Source organism: Heteronotia binoei, chromosome 19 (genome assembly GCF_032191835.1).
Source record: "Heteronotia binoei isolate CCM8104 ecotype False Entrance Well chromosome 19, APGP_CSIRO_Hbin_v1, whole genome shotgun sequence".
Taxonomy (NCBI): domain Eukaryota; kingdom Metazoa; phylum Chordata; class Lepidosauria; order Squamata; family Gekkonidae; genus Heteronotia; species Heteronotia binoei.
In genome coordinates this window covers 19,403,446-19,418,802 of record NC_083241.1, presented here as the reverse complement: position 1 = coordinate 19,418,802, position 15,357 = coordinate 19,403,446, and the positions used below count along the sequence as shown (strand labels likewise).

General features: G+C 43.9%; 1 protein-coding gene across 1 annotated transcript in view; it reads right to left on the bottom strand.

Annotated features, from left to right (window-relative positions):
* Nucleotides 1–15,357, bottom strand: part of CEMIP (cell migration inducing hyaluronidase 1) — a 160,692-nt gene that overhangs the window by 101,201 nt on the left and 44,134 nt on the right. The window lies entirely within an intron of this gene.

The following is a 15,357-nucleotide window of genomic DNA, read 5'->3' as shown; positions in this document are numbered from 1 at the left end:
AGAGGAGGTTAAGACCATGCGCCTATATCTCTAAAAAGTTCTCACAAGAACAGCGCAACTGGTCAGTGTGGGACAAGGAAGCGTTCGCAGTGACTTTTGCATTAAAAACATGGAGGTCCTGGCTAGAAGGAGCAAGGGTGCCATTTGAGATCTGGACTGATCACAAGAACATAGAAGCGCTCACCAGGCGCAGGAAACTGACCGAAAAGCAAATTCGGTGGGCCGGGTTCTTTGCAAACTTCGACTTCACCCTCAAGCATATTCCTGGGTTGAAAAACTTCTTAGCCAACGCCCTATCGAGGCTGCCCCAACATGAAAGCCAAAGGGAGGAGGTGGTAGACTCTATCATTCCCCCTAGCGCCATAGCAGGCACAGTGACCACACGATCGGGGAAAAAGCCCAGAGCACCCGAGCCGTGGGGGGGGGGGGCAATAGACTGATCGAGGAAACGGAGTGCGAGGGTGAAGGGAGATCAGAAGGAGTTACAAAAGGGGCAGGAGGGTTTTGGTATTATGATGAAAAACTGAACGTCCCCATGACTTTGCGCCGGGCGGTTTTACCACATTGCCACTGTAACAAACTGGCCGGTCATTTTGGGTTCATGAAAACCCTGCATTTAGTCAACAGGCAGTTCTGGTGGCCACACATGAAAAAGGACATTTCAGAGTTTGTGGCCACCTGCCCGGTCTGCATAATGGCAAAGAAAAGGGGTGGGGGGACACCAGGTCTCCTCCAGCCAACCCCCACAGCCGAACGCCCATGGTTTTGGATTTCATAGTGGAATTGCCAGTGTCCCAGGGACAAACTGTGATATTAGTAGTGGTGGACACCTTCTCAAAGCAAGCCCACTTTATCCCCTGCAAAAAATTGCCCACTGCAAAGAAGCTGGCTTATTTGTTCTTTCAGCATATTGTTAAAGTACACTCATTCCCGGACAAGGTCATTAGCGATCGCGGGCCACAGTTTGTTGCCAACTTCTGGCGGGAGTTCTGCAAGCTGACAGGCATGGAGCAAGGGTTAAGCTCCGTGTACCACCCCCAGACGGACAGAGAGACGGAACGAGTGAACGCCCTTCTAGAACAGTATTTACGGTGCTATATTAACTACCAACAGTCCAACTGGGTGGAGTTACTGCCATTTGCTGAATATGGATACAACAATAGTCTCCATAGTTCCACCAAAACATCACCTTTTAAAATTGTAAATGGCTATGAGGGGAAGCCCTTCCCTCTGTTACCCAGTAACAGTGGGACCCAACCCCCTACCTCGTGCCAGCAGTGGTGGGAGACATTGGGAAAAGGCTGAGCTGTGATCCAAGACAACCTGGAAATGGCCAAAAGGGATTACAAAGCACACTTTGACAAAAAGCATTCTCCGGAGTGGGATTTCAAAGTAGGAGAGACAGTGTTCTTATCCACCAAGAACTTGCCATTGCCACAGACATCCAAAAAAATAGCCTACAAATACTTGGGGCCATTCAAAATAAAATGGGTGATCAATAAAGTGACAGTGGAATTAGAACTGCCTAAACTATTTAGTAAAATTCACCCTGTTTTCCATTGCTGTCTTCTTCGGAGAGATCCAGGGGCTTCGAACTGGCATCCCCGCCCCTCAGAACCCAAACCTATTCAAGTGAAGGGTCAGAGTCATCATGAGGTCCAGGAAGTGCTGGACGCCAAGAAGAAGAGGGGGGTATTATATTACTTAGTCCATTGGAAATATTTCCCCCCTAGTTGTGATGAATAGGTAAAATCCTCCGACCTGAGGGCCCCCCTCCTTCTCAAAAGATTTTACCTGCTGCACCCAGACAAACCCTGAGCAGGAGCTTAGGGAGGGGGGCAGTATGTCAAGCAATGTTTCATTTTACCCTAATTGTCTATTTTTATCAGAATGTGACTGCTATACTGTGCCTGTTACTAACACTGAAATAAAGCTAAGGCACATCAAAGTAGAAAAGTTAGCTGGCGCCTCCTCCCTGCGCCTCTCTCGCTTTTACTAACAAATGCAGGAATTTGCTCTTTGAAGATAAAGCCTCCAAGGGCATTTTCCCAGGCAAGAATGGACCAGGAAGTATAACCGCAGGGAGATAAAGAAAGTACTGTATGAACTTTCACACATGAATACAAGACTGTTTAGTAATTGTAGCTTTGTTGATAGAACCTTTGATGTGCCATCCTTAAGTATACACTCTGCTATTACTCTGTATCAGTTCCAATTCTTGGCTCAATAGAAGCACATGGATTATCAATAAACTGTTTCAAATCAAGGACTGGTTACTTGAGATCCGCCTGCTTGACACTAGCGTGTTCTGTATGGGCGGAGACATGAATCCAAGAACTGTTCACGCCACCATGCAAGTTTACAAATGCTTCCCCCATAATTGATCCATCAGGTCCTATATTATACAGCCGTGCAGCCCAAATTCTAGACATACACTCTTTTGGGCAGTATCAACACCGGTTTCCCGGAGAGAGAGACCATTAAATGATGCCAGAAGGGACGGGGGGAACTGGTAGGTAAGTATTGAATACAGTTTTACATTTAAAACACATTATAAACCAACAGTTCAATAGAATTGTGTCACTAGCAGGACTGATGTTTTAAGTGTTGATATTGTATAAGCCAAAGCTTTCCTGCAATTACCTTCAAGCACAACAGTCACTGTTAACAGTTAAGGTGGACCAATTTTTTTGTAGTAGTGGTTAATTTGGGGTTGCGCTTGACCAGCAATACTGTCAACTGCAAACAGGCACTTCTTTTGGCAATGTTAGCACAAATCAAATCCAAGGTGGCATCATTCCACTGTAAATTGCAGAGCAGATGGTACACCTGAATACTGCTGAGCTTAAGAACCTGCCACAAAACCAAAGCAGACCACTGGTCCACCTAGCCTGGTATGGCCAACTGTAGTGCTGGATTAATCGAAATCTTGGGGGGGCCCCCTCACAAATTATCTCAGAGTCTGAGTGCCTGCCTCATTGCCCACGGCACCTACTGCAACCTGCAGTCACCTTCTTATAAGCCCCTTTTACTAAGCTGTGGGGGAGAGGCAGCAATATCAGCAGCAGCCACACCAGGCAAGTCGGGCAAAGAGCAGCTCAGTTGCTGGCTGCAGATGCACAAAGAGTTTAGGGGTATTTCATATAAACATTATTTGATGCCCTCTCATGTTTTTCCTGGAAGACCAAAGAACCACTTGATGGGACTATACAATTAGTCAATTTATTCCTCATTACCAAAATCAGTGACCTTGTAGTAAATTTATTCTATCTGAGCACTTTCTCCTTACCCGTATATAGCATCAAATGCTGCAATACTTTTCTTGTCCTTCCCAAAGAAATATCACCATTTGTTTGATAGATAATGAGGGGGTTCCTGCGACTTTACCAGTCGTATGAAAGTTTTCAAAGTATGGCAATGCACTGGTAGAGGGAAAAGCTTCACCTTTTGATTTCCCACCTTCTAAATGGCTAACCACCACTAAAAAAACCACTCCACTTCCAACCGCTCCAAGCCAAATTTTGCATTTCTGGCAGCAGCACTGAAAGGGCATAGCCATTCAATAAATATATTTAAATAAATAAAATAAATATTTCTTTTCCTAAAAAGACTTTGATTGAAGGATTGGCAATCTTTGTGACAATTATTGTGATTTTATTTCTATTTGCTGTACTCCGCTCTGAGCCCCCAATGGGGGAATGGACGGAATATAAATAAACTAATAATAATAATAATAATAATAAAGAGCTAAAATGAAATGTATTTTTCACATCGACTCCTAAAGCCAAAAAGAACTTTAGAACATTTTCCCTGCTGCCAGCTGGCTTCTGAGTCCTGGAGGCACATGGGAATGGTGACCCACTGTATTCAGACTTCACCTGAACAGCCCCTGTATTAATAAGATTTACTGTGAAGTAATCACTTCTACCCAAAAATTGCCATTTTTTTTTCAATACACAACAATGCCTCCAAAGGACTAATACAACTGCAATTGTATGGAGCAGAGGTCCATCAATGGCTATTAGCCACAGTATATATATATGTGTGTGTGTGTGTGTATACACACACACACATATATTGGCCATCGTGTGACACAGAGTGTTGGACTGGATGGGCCATTGGCCTGATCCAACATGGCTTCTCTTATGTTCTTAATTTTACAGAAGCTATAGTTCTAACCACTGCCTGGCAGACTGAAGTCCAGCAGGTGCAGTGCAGTGCAGTGGTGGAGAAAAACAGCCAACTCTTAACGCCTTAAAAAAAAGCGACAAGCTTATCAGGCAGCCAGTGCTGTGAAAATCTCAAAGGTCAGTCTGATTCCAGCTGCAAATTCTCTTCTGGGCAAGAAAAGCTTCTTTGCTTAGCCGTTAAAGGCTGTTTGGCAACTGCAAGTGGGATTTACATCTTTCATTCTGGCAGGACACTTTCTTTTCTTTCAAACACACACACACACACACACAAATAATCCCAGCTGCTGGGAGACTTCCAAAGAGCAAATATTAGCAGACAATGTTAAAAATAGACACAGGAAGTGGTTAGTCAGGGCCGGTGCCAGCTGCCCACTGGAGGTGTCAGTCTCCTCACATAATTACTGCAGAGATGGCCTCAATCCCCTCCCTCATTGCTCAAGGCCTGGAAAGCAGCTTAGCGGTTCTAGAAAGGATCTGAAAGCTCACAGTCTGATTTGCTCATATATACTCTCTGCTGGTGGAAAAATCAAATTTCCATGTCAAGAAAAGTTGGATTCTTCAACCTGGATAAAATTATGACAAGTAACTAAAGGTTGTACATATGTGCTCACTTAGCATAATTTAGGGAGTGGTCTAAGTCACATCTGCTCCAAATCCTGCTCAAGTCTATTCAGTGGGACTTACCCCCACGAAAATGTTCTTAGGGTGGTACTGTTAAGCCTGCTGATTTTGGGAAGGGGCAAAAAATACAGGACACTGAAATTCTGCACTTGCTCCTCTGAAAAGATCTGTCAGGGAACGTCAGTGGACTTGTAAGCGTATCTTGTAACCTTAAGGGATATTTTAAAATTAATTCTCATTCAAAAGCTTGCAGTCTTCTACACTTACAAAACTCTTGACCCCCATTTGTTTTTCAAAAAAGCATCCTCTATAGTCTGTATTCTCATGCTCTATAGCTAACCTTTTTTCTGCATCAAAAGATAACCCTGTAGTATTTCCTCACTACAGACCACAACCTCTGCCAGTCTGATGTGCTGCAACCAAACTGGGTAGTCTTCCAGTTACCACAGCACTCTCAGACTCCCTCCCCCCCCCCCCCCGCTATTAAAGACTGAACATAGCTATTCTACTGGAATGTGCTGAATGCTTGATTACCTCCATTGGAAGCTCTGAGTAATGCTGATCTTAATAGAAACAGAAGATGTTCTGCATGCCCATCTGGAGGTAGCATTTTTAGTTTTTACTCTGTAAGACAGACCGATTTCACACTAGTCTTGTTCCGAGTGGAGAGCCCTTTTGCTCCCAGGGCTTCTCTCCGTTTTTCACACAAGTTGCCCTGGAGCTGTGAGTTGGTGCACCGCTATTCCACAGCAAGCGAGATCCTCTCTGTGGCAGCTTATGCGAAAATGGAGAGAAGCCCCAGGGACAAAAGGGGTCTCTTCCCGGAACAAGCCCTAGAGCGAAATTGGTCACAATCTCAGTACTGAAAAAAAAAACCCACTAAGAAAAGCATGGTATGGGGGGGGGGGGGCGTGAAACAGCCAGCATCAATGCCTCTTTGAGGACATGCTCAAGGAACAAGTGGATAGTACCTGCAATCTTCCAGACAGCTCAACTGAATATGGTTTTTCTTCACAGACTCTTCAAGGCTCAACAATCCTTTCCCCACTGAGTACAGGAGCTGACCTTCAGCTGGTCCAGCAAGGTAGCTCCTGAAACCTCCTTCTAAGTGTTTGCTGTTAAGCAGCAGGGTGGAGAGCTGTTTCCCTTTGTGCCTGTTTATGCGTGGCTCACCTCAGCTCCTGGCCTCTCCCCCCCGCCGTCCCGTCCCCCACACACTTTCAGACAGGATTTAGCATGTGTAATTTTCCTGTAATTTTCCAGAAGGTCAGGCATATTGTTTGCCTGGCTTCTAATTTGCCAGCTCTTTTGCCTTTGGTTCAGGGTCGGATATTATCATCTTGGAGAATGAAGGCCAGACCTGTCAGAGATTATCAAAGAGATTGCAACAAATGCTCATAAACATGAGATTTACATACCCGTTTAATTTGATTTATGCCAGATCAGGAGTCCCTAGTATATCTGGTGGGAGGGGGGGGGAGTATATGATGCATTCCATTGTGGAATTGCAGAATTTGGTACCAGGTACAAAGTTCTGCCTCCCAAGAATCTGTTTTCTTCTGTTTTTGGACTTATAATTCTTAAATGATCTCAGTAAAGCAGTGGTCCAGCCTCATGGGGTTCTTCCCCGCTCTCTCTCTCCTAGAACTATACAATTTTCCACCTGTGTACCTTCTAAAACTGGACAACAAGATGGCCCTCATAAATATACAACTTCGCCAACTCAATTCTTTTTTGCAGAATTCAGTCCAGAGTAAAATTATGCTTCCTTTAAAGTAAGACACTGTTCTCTTTCATACTAGACTAGAAGTAGATTCTTTCACACCTCTAGTTTTACCAAAACCTAATATTCTCATTTTATAATCCTGTGATCCAGTTTGAGTTTTTGTACCGTTTTCTGTGTTATACTGTTTAACTGAGTAGATAGGGTTGCCAACTCCAGACTGGGAAAGTCCTGAAGATTTGGAGGTGCAGCCTGGGGACAGAAGGGACTGGGGAGGGGCCAGATTACATAATGCCACTGTGTGCCATCATTACACACCACATAGCAACAAAGTGAGCTCTGACTCACAAAAACTTCATGCTGGAATAAATTTTGTTAGGCTTTTAAGGTGCCACCAGACTGCCATTGAATTTTGTCTTTCCACGTAGTCTGGAAATCAGCTGAAGTTCCAGGAGGCATCCAGGTATCACCTGGATGTTGGCAACCATAACCAAGCCTGAGTGAGACTGACTGACTACAGATGAAGTAAATAATAAAGTAAAATATGTAGCTGTCGGGTTTCCAAGAGGCTCGTGCATGTCCCCCTGGGTGCAAGACGCAAGATCAGTTCTAAGTCTCATTAAACACAATGGAGCACTTAAGGATTCCAGCCTCCCTTTTATAGGACAAACCCTGCTGCCTGTCAAAGTTAAGAGAGAGTTAAGTGGCTCCTCAGTTACAGTTACTGCAGTCAAGGCATTAATGAGAGGCAATCAGTTTCTCACTTAACACTCCTCTGATTAGTGAGATGCCTTAAGAGATAACAGTCAAAGGAGGACAAAATATGATGCAAACAACTGTTGGGCTATCAAAGGGGAGGGAAAAACTCCTGGTTATCAGCTTTATCTTACATTTGCATTTCAAGTTATGAATGGGCCAATTTCTTTTCCAGCAGTTCGTGTTTCGAGCTGCCCTTTCTCCCTGCTCCCACCCTTCTGCCACTTGTAACTTTAAATATAGCTGTGGAAGTTTGCTTCAGTGCATTGGACGAAGCTGGAATTCATGCTGGAATGAATGTTGTTAGGCTTTTAAAGTGCCACCAGACAGGCATTTCATTTTGTCTTTCAACAATCACAAGGCTTCCAGAACAAGGTATGCTCTCTTGTCTCCATCCTGCCCTCCAGCCTTACATAAGACTTCATTCCCGCTCCATCAGATGCCATTCTGATGCACAGTGTTGCGACCCCAACTGGTCCAAGAGCTGAGGCTTCCGGGTCCATTTAATTTTTGTGAGCGAGGGGATGGGGAAGAGATCTCTTAACACAATCCTTTGCACCCTCATCCAATTACAGATCAACATTTGAAGCTGAGTCTCTTGGTCTATCCAGGTCAGCATTTTCTGCTCTGGTGGTGGACTTTCCCATCACCAACTACTTCATCCTTTTAAGCGGAGTGGCTGGAACTTGGACTTGGGAGCTTCTTCATGCAAAGATGCCCTGAGCCACAGCCCTTACATATAAATTCCTGAATCATGTAAAGAAAGCCATGGCCATTAAAACAGTATGAAACAAACACACATTGCAGCTTTGCTGTGCATGCTGTAGTACCAAGGACTCCACCAATGCTTGCTCTAGTAGCTAATGATTAAAGAAAGGAGGACAGCTCTCCTACCTTCTGCTTAGCAAATCAATCCAGGTTCCCCTCCTCAGTCTGTTTGCTTCCTGGCAGCCTCCAGCAGCCTTCTGCCACACGGTTCTCAAGAGACCCCGTTTTCTTTGACACACTTTTGAGCTGCATCAGTTTTGATGCTCTGTGGTTTGGAAGTGATTTAATAGTGTGATGTCAGTCAAGACAGAAAGAGAGAGAGTGCCAGTTACAGAGACGTTACTCACCAAACTTTGGCCAGCAATATTAACCTCAAGAGCACAGGAGCTGTCACTGAGGCACAAAAGCTTCTAGCCGGAGGACAAATGAGAAACTGAAGAAATCTTAAGCTAGGTTACCTTAAGGAAAGATCAGCAATGCTGCAAAACGACCAAGCAGCGGTGTCCCACAATGGTCTCACCACCGGATTATGGTTTCACGTTACTCTACATAATTATACCGGGGGGTGGGGGTGGGGAACGACTCATTCTGGAAGGGTGAGTATAAGATGCACAGCTTTGTTCAAAACAAACCTCTAATACAACACAGATCTCTTGAGCAGGGTATAATTTTGAAAAACACCTGGGGCTGGGGACACTAAACTTTGTTTCACCATGTGCAGAAGTATAGCACATTTTGAACTCCTCTTTTTTATTCCAAATGAAAGCAATCGACGCTCAGGTGCCAAAGAACTCAATCTGCTATCAACTGGATTCACAACTTCAGTTCCATTCCGAGTTGAATCCTGTTACTGTACTCCTGTCATAACTGCTGTACAACTAACAAGTGGCATGAGCCTGTTTAATATTTTTGCTACAACAGATTAGCAGGGCAAGCCTAAGAAGAGTTACACCCCTAAACCAGCATCATGTAGCATTTAGACTGTCCAACCAGGATCTGGGGGATCCAGGTTCAAATCCCCACTGGATGACTTTGGTGCAGTCACTCTTTCTCAGACTAACCTGCTTCACATGATAGTCCCTGTATGGATAAAATGAAAGAGGGGAGAATGACGTCCTCAGCTGCTTTGAGTCTGCATGGGGGCGGTGGTGGAGTATAAGTCGAGTATAAATGATTTAATGAAAGTTCAGAAGAGTGTAATTCCCTTTAGGATTGCACAGTAACGCAGCCATCCACTGTACTATGTAATGCATGGTGCACAGTGAAAGTCAGTAAGAATTAGCCTGAATATGTGCAACCATACAACTGTGGTTTTCAGACTCTTTTACCTCTTCAGGACAACCTGTTGCATGGGTTTGTCTACTGAAGAACTCCTGCATATATTCTGCAAAACATGGAACTTACCTCAGGAGCCATTTTTCCCGCAGGCACAAGGCATGGGCCCAAACAGACAATCGCATGCCCTAAAGGATTTCTGGGAGTAGTTCTTGGGTGGATAGTTTGCCTGGAAGCTGAGCTCCATGACACCCAAAAAACCTTTTGTGGTTGACAGAAGACATGTGGAAAACCTGAAGCTGCCTTCTACTGAGTCATAAACTCTTGGGTCTATCAAGGCCAGTGCTGTCTCCTCAGACTGGCACCATGTGGATCCATCACCCACTACATGCTCCTTTTACCTGGAGATGCCATGGTTTGAACCTGGGACATTCTGCACAAAAAGATGTTCCAATGCTGAGCCAAGGAACCCTGACATTCTTCAGAAAGCTCTAACGATAACCTTCTTCATTAACAGCAAACAAGCCCTCCAGAAGGACAATTGCTCTGTCCTATGTTGTTCAGTCCCAAGGAAACTTGGGTTATGTTTTATGTATTTCATGTGAGGCGATGGCTAGACCCAGGAGGTTTTGCCTACACTGAGGAGGCCCCTGGCTTAGAACAAACCACCACCACCCTGGTACTTTGCTGTGACTCTTCAGCAGACAACTCAGCGTAGAAAAGAGTTCTTCAGCAGAAAATCTGCAAGCCACTGCTGTAGCGCATGCAGATTCCTTCCACGAGGATACCCTAGGAAAAAGAAATTAAATATAGACTTAGCTAACAGAACTCAGAGCTTTGGTGTAGTGGTTAAGTGTGTGGACTCTTATCTGGGAGAACCAGGTTTGATTCCCCACTCCTCCACTTGCACCTGCTGGAATGGCCTGGGGTCAGCCATAGCTCTGGCAGAGTTGTCCTTAAAAGGGCAGCTGCTGTAAGAATTCTCTCAGCCCCACCTACCTCACAGGGTGTCTGTTGTGGGGTGGGGAGGGGAAGGTAAAGCAGACTGTGACTGCTCTGAGACTCTGAGATTCAGAGTATAGGGCAGGATATAAATCCAATATCATCTTCTTGAGTCAAATGCAAGATCGCTTCAAGCTGAAATTCCTGAAAGCCCTGGGTTTACCTACTAGACAGAGGGATGAAATGATACCAGCACTTTATTGCATGGGGCACAACATCTGATACGAAAGGAAATTTTTAAACTGGAGGCTTTCATATCAACATAATTAAATTTCATTAATTCTGGAAGCTGTTAATACACAGGGCTCTCTTTGGACCACACCCCATGCTGACAGTCCATATAGTTGCTATATGACCATGAGTAAAATAACAGGCAAGATTTCCTCTGTGCTTGGGAAACATTCACTTCATTTACTGGCTGCTGTTTAATTCCCTTGCTAAATTAATTCTTGTTTAATGCTAAATTCCCTTGCTAAATTAATTCTTGCTTAATGAAGGTTTTTTTGTCTGATAAAAAGAGGTCAGCATTTTAAAAACTATTTGGTCAGTGCATAACATATTTATTAGTTGTAAAATAGGATTGTTTTTTTAAAAAGCACTCCCTGATACAATCTCATCAAAAACAAATATTCAATTTATGCTGCTTCCTTGATACAGCAGATTCAGTTCCACAGGTTTCCTCACTGCCATGGATTTGTGACCTCTGTCATCCCAAGTTTTTGTGTCTTTCGCTGCATCCTCTCTGAATCAGGGGCTCATAATACTGGACAGAGGACTGATTGATTTTTGATCAGCAGCATGGTTGCAGATTTTAGCCTGGGGTCTGGGGCTTCCTTTATATCCAAGCATAGCAAAACTACCTGAGAATAAAGAAAGGGGGGGGGGGAGAAATGAACTTGATTGTGATTAATATCACAGTGGTAGACAAACAATTTAGGATAAACATTACTAACTCGGCAAGCAGATACCTAATCCAGTTATTATTTAAGAAAGCAACCTCAAACCCACATACATTTTTTTGGGGGGGGGACCTCATTGTCGCATAATGGATGATCCATGTTTCTTTGTTCAATTAACAGTTCTGGAATCTGAGCATCGTCACACACAGGGATTGTGAGCAGAACCATGAAGAACAGAACTGACATTTCCAGGGACCCCATGAGACCAGAAAAGTGCTTAGAATTTAGAGAGGGGGGTGTTGGATTTATACCCCATCCTTCTCTCAGAGTTGCTTACAATCTCCTTTCCCTTCCCCTCCCCACAACAGATAACCTGTGAGGTAGGTGGAGCTAAGAAAGCTCTCCCAGAACTGCTCTTGAGCAGAACAGTTCTAAGAGAACTTGTGGCTGACTCAAGGTCACATCAGCAGGTGCATGTAGAGGTGTGGGGAATCAAACCCAGTTCTTCCAGATTAGAGTCCACACACTTAACCTTCTCAATCTGTGGGTGCACCAGTGTGCTGTCACACTGTTAACCCCACTGCTGGTTGACAAATAACACTGGTGCAAATGCCTGGACAACCTGAGATGCAAACCCTTTTTGAAAGACTCCTAAGAGCATCGTTCTGACCTATGTTTACTCATGCAATGAAAACTCTAAGTCATGAGGCTTCCATGTTCCTGAAAGTTTACAGAACTGGAAAGTCTGCTGTCCCAGGAGCTTTGGGTAAGCACACCTGCTCAGATAGTCTGAATCAAGAAAGCTTCAGTCAGCTGTAGCCCTGCCTGTCATTTATACTCTAGAGTTCACATTTGCTCAGAAGCCCCACATGGGGTACACCACAACATGATAAGACTACAGCCCCCTGTAGATCTTATGCTGACATTCTAGTTACATCATGCAGGAGCCTGCCAGTGGCACACATCAGGAGTACCTGCATCCACACAGTGCAACTAATTCATGCAAATCCATACATGTAAAATAAAGCAACATGTGGGCTTTTCCATGTGGAAGCTGGTTCCATTCATGCACACCAGAACTCAGGAAAAGCAGGGTTCTGGTTTACATGCCTGAAAGCTGAACAATTGCAGGGAATGTGTGTGTTGCCCAATCCACTTATGTGGCTGGTGGGGCTTCCCTTTCCACATGAACAGGAATCCCAGTGTAAGATCTGCAAAGAACTAAGAGCCACCACCTATGAACATAAAGGGTCTCTATCTCTGCAAACTTCTTTGTGTTTCATGTGTTAAGAACACAAATTCTTAACATATGAACAGCAGGTGACTACAATGCCATGGGAGGAAAGGCAGGCAAGAACAATCCCAGTCCCTCACTACCTGTACAGGTTTATTCAGCAGCACAGGACCAATATCACCACAGACTATACATTCAGGCCTTGGAAATGTACAGCAAGAATCTGTCCTCCAACAGCCTGCTACAGAGGAATGCATCACCCCTTTCAAATACGCAAGACAATGTAATTAAAGAGCATGAGAGCAAATACCACACACAGTAGAATCAGAGGGTGGATGGATTTCAATTAGTCCTGCTGTGATGATCCAGATAGGAATTCAAATAGAATGGGGAATGGGGAGGTTGAAACACCCGGGCTCCTTTCGAAAAGCATGCAAAGAACAGCCCACATGTGGTAACTCTCTGTCAAGATCTCTCCTCCCAGCCAAACATGAAGGGTATGGTCCTGCCAACACCATGTTGTGGAATTTATCCATTACCAAGGGAAGAGTCACCTACCAACAGGCTCTGGATTTTCAATTCAACAAAGGCATTTCTACAAAGACTGTCTCCCAACACTGCCCTCTTACCAACCCACCCCTCAAGAAGAAAAAAATCCTGTACATTTTCATGACAAAAGGATCCAGCCGGGACACCATTTCGCCTGCCACTGCACTTTTACACAGTACACACAAGGGCAGAAATACAAAACGGAACTTTTCTAATCAATAGGACCTAACAATACACTTTGCTCTTCAGTACCTGAACTATTTAAAGAGCTAGAGGTAAGTGTGTTTCAACATGGATATTTTAACAGTATACATCAGACAGAATTTCAGTCACTTTTCTTTCTGATAGTGTCAGAAAGAATGCCAAAGCAAAAAAAAAAAAAAAGGAGGAGAAAGAACTGGCACATTCCAGCATCCAGAAAGTAAGGCTACTCATAATCTGTGACTGGAAACAAATCCAAGTCCACTGTTGACCTTGAGAAAGCAACTAAGCTGAGGCACAGATGACTGGCTGGTTTTTTATCAAAAAAATGAAAGAAAAGGAATTATACTTTGCAAAAGTAAGATTTGGCTGCACTCCTGACCTGCTTTCCAGGGGAATTATTGTAAAGAAATAATGCCACAGAAAGGATGGGAGGCATACGGCAATTACATTTGCACACTCTTTCCATCTGACAAGAATTCTGTGTTTGACTGGCTAGGACACAGATTTCTTGTCCTCAGGGACAAGCACTGGATTCTGCAATTTCCCTTAACAAAAAACAGCAAAAAGGGGGGGGGGGGGAGAAAAGAATCTTGCAGAATGAAGGCCTTGCTGACTTTCTCCCCATTAATTTTGAAAGGAAGGCCCTGACCTGGATAGCCCAGGCAAGCCCAATCCCGTCAGACCTCAGAAGTTAAGCAGGGTCAAACCTGGCTAGTATCTGGATGGGAGACCTCCTTGGAATCCCAAGTCAAGAGGACAGGAGCAAGCTTTCAGCTGCCTTTCCAGGTGCCCAGCAGGGGTCAGTCACCAGAGGCTGACATGACTTCCAGGTGCACCCCTCAAAAATAAATAAATAAATAAAAATTTGAAAGATGATGGAAAAAGTCAGCAAGACCTTCATTATTTAAGAATTTTTGGCCTTCCTTTTTGTATTTTTTTAGGAGGTGGGTTCCATTTAGCCTCTTCAAAATGCAATTTCTGCTGAACTGCTTTTAGGATGTCCATAGGTACCCAAGGTAAATGGATGGAGAAATGGATGTTGCAGGTACAACCAAGTCAGATCGATCAAAGCATTCTTTTAATTTTTTTTTATCTTGCCTCAAAGTAATTGAAGAAAAATCCTAGTGAAATCCAGTTAAAATTATCCTTCGGTGGGCTGTTAACTGCTGAATACCTTCTCACCAACAGCTGTTGTCTAGACTAGCATACTCTGGAACTTAAAAGGGATTTAATACAAACTTATGATATCTCGACTTTTGGTGAAGCATCAGAAGAACGCATTCCCACAGTGACTCCCCAACATAAAACTTGTCTATTTAATATTTTTTTTGCGATTAAGGTATTATACAATTTGATATTTATTCAGAGAAAACAGTGTCCCTTCAGAACACTAAGCATGTGTAAACATGTGTAAATATGTAAACAAGCATGTAAGGCCCAGACCATTTTATGGTTCTAAAGATGCTTGAAGTAGCATGGGACCTTGTTTTCCATGTTTTGTAAGGAATTCTGAGGTGCCTAGAGTGATTTACCAATGGCAAAATGCCCCTTTTAAAAACAGCAGACCACAATAGCTAAATAGAAGCCCTTATGTTTGATCATAGTGTACCAGGTTCCAACAAAGGAAGTTATGTTTTTTCAGGCCCCATTTGTGTTTCCAGAGTTCTCCTTGTTATCCAGTAGATGCAGGGTTGCTCTTGGGAAATTCCAGGAGATTTTCAGGGGAGGAAGCTCGATGGGGATGCAGTGCCGAAAAGCCCACCCTCCAAAGCTTTCATTTCCTCCAAAGGAATGGGTCTCTGAAGTCTGAAGTTCAGTTGGAATTCGGAGACAACTTCAGGTGCCATCTTGAGGATAGTAACACTAACTAGATGCTCTGATCTAGCAAAACAATTCTTATTTTCTGATTTACAGTGGCATAGTGAAGACCAGGGTGGCAAACTACTCTAGTGAAGCTTTGATGGCATTTCTGGCCAAGCATCAAACAGCCAGAATGGCCAGTTCTTCCCAGACAGAATTATCTAAAATTATCTGATCCTCTTTGTACTGAAGACAGCTTCTGTACAAACAGGGTATGAAAACAATGATACAAAACCCTGCATGACTTATTGGAATGTCTGTTTCTAACTGTGGGAA